The 7392-nt window shown below is 44.2% G+C and overlaps 1 protein-coding gene across 5 annotated transcripts in view; it reads left to right on the top strand.

Moving 5' to 3' along the window:
* The first annotated feature begins 3493 nt into the window (after nucleotides 1-3493).
* The window catches only part of LOC147452745 (pentatricopeptide repeat-containing protein At2g33680-like), a 33176-nt gene continuing 29277 nt past the window's right edge, over nucleotides 3494-7392 (top strand). The window contains exons 1-2 of one of the 5 annotated variants that reach the window (XM_086518344.1): nucleotides 3494-3947; nucleotides 4025-4350. The gene's annotated coding sequence lies outside the window, so the exon portion shown is untranslated. The remainder of the gene's footprint in view (nucleotides 3948-4024; nucleotides 4351-7392) is intronic. The other 4 variants (XM_086518343.1, XM_086518341.1, XM_086518342.1 and 1 more) reach the window with 4 other exon arrangements.

Raw genomic sequence — 7392 nt, 5'->3', positions numbered from 1 at the left:
AAGCCCGGTACCTGACTCTACCAAATACATAATGCACGTCCATCGTAGGTGATGGGGTGTCCGTGAGCCGTGAGGGTTAACAGAGTGAGTGTGTGTTCTCTCATCCCCCCACATGTAGGGGTCGCCCCCTCCTTGTAGGGATTAGATATTTGACTTTTGACACCTCAAGCCCCTCAAGCCTAGGCCCAATTCCCACCACAAGCTTGGCCCTTAAGCACTTCAAGCTTGGGCTGGGTTCTCACCTCAAGTACAACCCTAGCATGTCAAACACCTCAAGCATCTCAATCATCAAGCACCTCAAGCACCTTAAGCTTGGGCCGGGTTCCCACCTCAAGCACCTCAATCTTGGGCCGGGTTCCCACCTCAAGCTCAGCCCTAGCTTACCTAAGGGCAAAGGACTTTTACACTAACTATTGGAGGTATTCAATGAAGCTAACCCTAAGGTCTTATGCTCGATTGGTTAGCCTTGCTCTTTGATAGACCATCTCTCTTATGGGCCCCTTTACCATTGGTCTCGTGTTCAAATAGATCTATACGCACATGTCTACATCTTAACCTTTGTTCCCGTTTATTCTCCCACATTGAGTGATCACTTTAATATGAGAAAATCATTTGGGTTTGGTTAGATATTAGATTTTATGACAAAACCTAGTGATAAATGGCACTTGTGAACCGAGCCGTCGATTGTGAGAGCGAACTATTAAATGCCCCATTGTGTTTGGTGGGCTATTATTGTGTACAATTGAGTTCTATTGTAGGGTATATGTTAAGGTATTAAAGCCCAATGCCCCCCCCCCCCCCCCCCCCCCCGCCCCCCAAAAAAAAAAAAAAGCTGCCCATTGCCTTGGGGGAGACTGTGGATGTAGGGTTTGAGAGAGAGAGAGAGAGAGAGAGAGAGAGAGAGAGAGAGAGAGAGAGAGAGAGAGAGAGAGCTACACTACCTCCTTCTCCCGTATTTTTGGCAATGTTTTTCAAGCCATTCGACTATTGCCATTTCAATTGTGGAAAAAGCATGTGTAAGAGATTCTGCCTAATAAAGATATTTCCACTATCGTATGTGACATATTTACAAGCGTAGTGGTTAGGACACGTTGCTTGTATACTCAAGGTCATTGCTAGTTCAATTTTTAGTAAGCACTCGATGGGGATGGCTAATGATCGTGCTATACATCAATGCAACACTGGAGAATGAGAGCAAGGAGTTTCTATAAGTTTGTCCTTGTTGAAACTGTCAGATTGAGATGGGAGCTTCACTAGTGAGCCTTGCCAACTTGTTGAAGAGGTATAGAGGGTGACCATGCAGAATGCTAGCGCTCTCTCTCTCTCTCTCCCCCCCCCCCCCCCCCCCCCCCCAAAAAAAAATTTAAAAAATAAAAAATAAAATAAAATAGAGAAATGGTGTAAATCACCCCTTTGTCAATATATATATGCCAAAGGAAGAACTTTTTGGGGACCCACATGTATATGACAAGCCAAATGTAGTGGCACAACAATAAAAGTGTATGCATGCATGCCTATCAAACTTGGTGGAAGGAGAAGTGATTGAAAGGTCTTATCAATGACCGGATAAGGTTAGGGATTGACACCAAAACATAAGCGCTTTCTGGGGATGGCCAACGATGGTGCTATGCATCAGTGCAACACCACAAATTTGAGAATGATATCAAGACTAAAAGTGAAGTCCTTGTTGAAGTCGTTAGCCCGAGATGGGAGCTTCATAGGTGAGGCTTAATCAACCTTGGCATCTTGTTAATGAGCTCAGAGAGCATACCAAGCATAATGCATGGATGTGATGCCGAGAATAACATCTTAAGTTCTGGTTCTAAAGTTATGCTCTACTTGCCTACACTAGCTTGGCTGCCCACGGGCTTTATGAGGCTGGGTGCCCTCACCCTGAATTCCAACATAGTCGTAATCACACCATATCTCCACTTCCCAACCACCTTTATATACCCTTTTGTGCCTCCATATATACGATCCCTACACGTATGTCCATCTCTTGGAATAGGGAACTTGATAGTCCTTATTCCCATAAGCTCTTAGCCAAATCTCATAGGCCCCTAGTTGCAGGATCCTTGTCTTGACATTACTCCCCCTTAAAGAAGGGTGTCCATCTTGAAAAATACCAATGAAAAATCTCTTCTTAAGAGCACGAATGTTTGCCAATAAACCTTCATGAGGTGTATCTATCCGGTCATAGCAAAGGCTGAACATCTTAAAGCTGAATGATTGCAATTAGGATGACAACTAAAACCCATCTAGAGATTGTCCACTTGGCCAAAAGGGATCTCAAACTAGTAGAAGAGCTTATCCTCATTGAGGTGCTCCATTTGAATAAAACTTATTGCTCTTACTTGTTAAGAAACTTCTTTTGGAATCTGGAATGCTTACATACTTTCAGCTGAATGACTGGCATGTGAACTTGCCTATGACACATAAAAAAGTTTGGTGCCTTATATTAAAGTCCATGGGTACATTTACTCTCCATATACATAGTAAATTCCAAAACTAGTGTTGTCCAAGTGTAAAGAACAATAGCCTTGTATGGAGTGGCTATATGAATTGAATGGGCAAAGAGACCTTGCACCTATAAGCGAGCCACCAAGGGGTGCAAGCTAACAAAGTAGCCTGAATTCTACGCAAATGCACATGGCAAAGCACTCTAGTGCTTTTGCTTTCTAGTTTAGAAGCACTGCTCTTAAAAAAAAGCCATTTTCTTGGCCTTGTTTTTTTAGGTCAAATTGCTAAGGCAACCATGATTTATGCCCAAATCTAAGGATTCAGATTTCCCACATTGCCCTCCCCTTGGAACAAAGGCTGGTCCGAGCACTTTTTTAATTGCACCTATGTGCATGGGGTTGAACTCGGGACCCCACTGCTAATAAGCCAAGGAGATAAGTAGGAACTCTTTGACTCTTTGTTGAGTGTAGGGCCACATTTTTCCATAATATTCTTGTGCTCCAACAATGTGAAGGAGGTGGAGCTGAAAAAGGCAATGATAGGGTAGTTGTGGCCCTACACTTTTTCAAATTGCATCTATAGGCACAATGTTGAACTTGGGACCCCCCTACTAAGAAGCCAAGGAGATAAATAGGAGCTCACTGACTCTTTGTTGAGTGCAGAGCCACAACTTTCCATAATATTCTTGTGAGCTCCAACAATGTGAAGGAGGTGGAGCTGGAAAAAGGCAATGATAGGGTTTGCGACCTTGTGCAATCTAAAAGCACCCTAAAAGTACCCAAATTTTGGCCGCAAAAATAATGGTTCATAGAAATATAACACGGGATTGCTAATTTCAACCAGAAAATTTACACTATAGTTTTTTTTTCTGTTTTGAAGGTACAATTGACATTTTGAAAAATGCTGCTTGACTCGATGGCCACCCACAACACTAAGTTACACGGGGTCCGCGCGGTGGGATTGACGGTGTTGATCTCTGATGCGAATCTCGACGCAAATGGGTGGCCCAAAAAGACGCATTCTTGTGTGCACTCGCATGTATCGAACCTGGAACCCAGGTCACCCGGGTCCCGCGCAGATCATGTGCTCTCAATGGCAAACATAAGAGTTATAAATACTCAAGACATCCACTCCCCTCTTGTTTTCTAAATTTGTCCTTGTTTACTTCTATCTGACGGCGCTGCCCATATAGATTCCCGCTTGGAGTGCTGAGGAATGGCCATGATGGCGATCGACGTACGACACTACCATGACCTCATCAGAGTTGGGTAGAGTGGGGCAGCAGTAAGCAGTAAGTCTATGTTTCTGCATGCACGTGTTTGGGATGCAGTCTAAAGTGCATTTGGGTGCCTTGTAGGCCTTACACTCACATCCTGATCCGACTGTGGGAAAATGAAGACGGTCTTGTACCGCCAGCTTAGAGCTTACTGCTCTTTAGCCCAGTGCTTGCTTGGGGAGAGAATTGGTGTTGGCTGATCGTACATCTGGTGAGGTTTCCTCGCTACTTCCTTGTTTCTTTTGCGAGGAGTTTTGTTCGTACTTGAAGCTCTATCTTAGTTTTTAGTGTCAATTGGTTCCGCACATGCTACACGGGGCTTCATTTGGCTTGCCTCACCCATGAGAAACTACCCAGCTAGGCAGATCATGTTCGAATGGAGTGCAACAGCGGATTACAATCACATACACAAAGAGGATTATGCATGGTGAGATACCATTGATCCAAATGGGGTTATGCTGGTCAGATGCGGAGCTAAGATTGCCAAAGCTAAGATTTCCTAAGCTTTCTTAGGCTTACCTTGGCTCTAAAGTAGTACTAGCACATTGACGTGGCACAGAGAGCTGACATGTGACATTTCAACATACATGCTCCACCATATATTGAACATAGAGGTATTTTACCCATAATAGGGCTACCAAACCTTTCTTCTTTCTGCATAACATAAGGAAAGATACTGACAGTTATATCCATGAATGCGTTTTGTCTTGTTGAATAAAACAGGTCAAGGATTATCATGTATGCTTACTCCAAAATCTGACCTAACAACTGAGAGGGACGACTAGAGATATAATTTGAGGATGGAACACAGAAAGATTGTCCAATCATCTGTCCAATAAGGGTGCATGACGACAACGAATGGTGTCGTCCACCATGGTTAACTCCTCAGGGTTGCAAACATAGCACCAGGTTGATGGTTGGGGTGCCGCCGAAGTGGTACCCAATACCAACAAAAAAATGATGACCGGTGGACTGAAGGGAACACTCAATAGGGGATGACAAAGCACCCCAAAAACTCCAAATGGCAATTCACCTGCGAAGGTGCATGAGAAGGAAGATATAGAGGTGCTGTGTCTCTCTTCATGAAATTAGTAAAGTTGAGTAGCACTCCTACTGCTTTACTTTGGTCTAGGGCATACGTGTATGGCTAGTGTGTCTCTTGGGGCTGGCTATGTGACGACTTGTTGATGTGGCAAGATCCATTGGAAGCTAGGGATGATCGGGAGCGTAAGGGGCAGCCAACTGGAGAACAAGGCCAATGCAAACTGCAAGCTGCTACATGGCAATTTACGCTGTGCCTTAGACGTGGTTTCAAGGAGTTTCTTTTGGATCTAGGGAATATGTTTGATCTTTCTAGAATGTAAATAATGCGAGTGGAAAGTGTGGGCACTCTCATCCCGCCCCCGAAGTTTGACACATGTGGTAATTGTCTATCTGCGGCACCCGATATGCAACGATGCGCGAATCGCCTCAAAAGTGATAAAAAATAGAATGTGGGTTTGTGGCCATGAAGTTTAGGTATCAAGGATCAAGCCTACAAAATTTGGTGGATTTTGGAGTCTGTTTGGTATGTTTCCTGCAAAAAATACCCGTCGGGGTTTAAAACTGGTCCTAAGAAAGTCATAAAAATAGTAAAACAAGGTGTGAGATGGCCTAGTTCTACACCCATTATTGGGCACTGACGACGTTAGTGGGGATGTCGTGGTATTTAGTCAATACTATGCATGATGGAGCTGATGGTTATATCGTCTTGTGGGTGACTACCATGGGTCTATACCTTGCACTTTCCTTAAGGGTGAATCTGGGCTTATCTTGGATTCATCTAGGTATATAATACTTTTTGCCACATCACTCAAGGTGCTGTGAGTGTCTAGGCTTGAGGAGTCTTTGTGGAGTTAATTATGAGCATTGTCCTCTGTGTGTGAAGGAGGAAGCACGGTTACTACAAGTGGTCTTATGCAGTCCCGTCTTGTTCGCATCCTGTTTCCGAGTGTGTGGAGGAGTGATTGAGAGTATTTGCGAGGAATTGAGGAAAGAAGGTGTGGCTTTCTGTAAGACTATGTGACTCTGTATTGGTGCTATTAGGGTCGAGGCTACACCAAAGAGTCCAAAAAGAGTAGAGTTTGGTGAAGCTTTTGCAATGGTTTGAGAGAGGCCTTTTGTGGCTTGAGTTTTTGATGGTTTTCCTTGTATCTTTTGGTCGCCATCGAGTGTGATTTCAAGCCTTGATCAACTCGACTCGCCTTGTAGTGTCTGCGGGCAGGCAAGGGTTTGTAGGTTGAGACGTTTGGAGCTTGAAGTGGGTTTGGAGGGAGGATTTACATTGAGCTCTTGAGTGGTTGTGTATGAGGTGAGAAAATTAAGTGAATTCCTTGTGTTATGTTGAGGTGCGAGGGGGTGTGAGTGTGCACACTGTGTCTTTTGCTCCATCATTTTTTGGCGATCCAGTTGGGGAGGGGAAATTTGCCGGTTGTGTACCCAGGTGAAATGGTTTTGTTGTGAAGTCTGAGAATCTTTGAAGAAAAGTGGTGGTGTGGTTGAAGCATAAGACTTCAACTTTTGTGGAATTACTCAAGCAAAGGAGAAGCAACTCCAAAGGGATGACGTATAGTAGGCCGATGTTTACAGGGAAGGAGGATGTGAAGGATTGGATTGCTGACTTTGAGTGGCATACACTTGGTATGCACATTGTAAATGATGAAGCAAAGCTTCATGTATTTCCTCTTGTACTAAAGGAGAAGCTCGTGAGTGGTTTGAAGGTTTGAAGGAAGACAAAAAGCAAACATGGGAACAGATAAAGCAGACAATTTTTGACAGGTTTGGAAAGAGACTGACGACAGAAGCAACGACAAAGTTGAGAGGTTTGTAACAAGATGTTGATGCTAACTTTCAAGAGTTTTTGCAACATTTCAAAGGACTTTGGGTGCAATTAGAGGTAGCATCCCAAGTACTGCTAAGGGATTTCTTCAAAGTACGGCAGTTTATGGACTATCTGCATCCAAGTGTAAGGGAGAAGAAGGTCGACTGCTACATTTAAAAGAGCAGTGGAAATTGCCGAGACCAAGAACAAAAAGATCAAACGAAGGTGGAGCAAGGCACATGTCGACCCAATGGTGGTGCAACCAATGGTTCATATGGTAGCGGATGACAGAGTGAAGCGAGTGGTTCAAGATCCTCATCCCGTTATAGCCAGGGCTTTGCATGATCTTGCTAGTCAGTCACAAGAGTTGAGGATTAACATAATGGATAGAAATTAAAGAGAAGAGCGGGTAGCTGGGCGAGGCAGGGGACGAAGGCTACAAGGAAGATGCTACAATTGTGGTGAAGAGGGTCACTATGCCCCTGATTGTCCTGAACCACCAAGAAAGCGAGGAGGGATGTAGGACGCCGTTGAGGAAGGGGGGAGGAAAATCATCAAGAATGAACACTAGAAGCACCACCGCAGCAACAATAACCTCAACCATTGCCTGCAAATGGAGAAGGTAGTGTCAAAGTCGACAATGCGGAAGCGTAGAGACCAAGGGGAGAAAGCACGAGAGAGAGTCTCCTGAACCTTGGCAATGAATAATTGATGTTAATACAATGGGGGTTGAGGGTTGCTTATATAGCAACCTCAATAAATTACCCTACCCAGACTTTGACAAATAAGTAAAGTA

Source organism: Adiantum capillus-veneris, chromosome 8, assembly GCF_014529385.1.
Source record: "Adiantum capillus-veneris isolate H3 chromosome 8, ASM1452938v2, whole genome shotgun sequence".
In the NCBI taxonomy this organism is placed as follows: domain Eukaryota; kingdom Viridiplantae; phylum Streptophyta; class Polypodiopsida; order Polypodiales; family Pteridaceae; genus Adiantum; species Adiantum capillus-veneris.
This window is presented reverse-complemented; position numbering and strand designations above follow the sequence as displayed.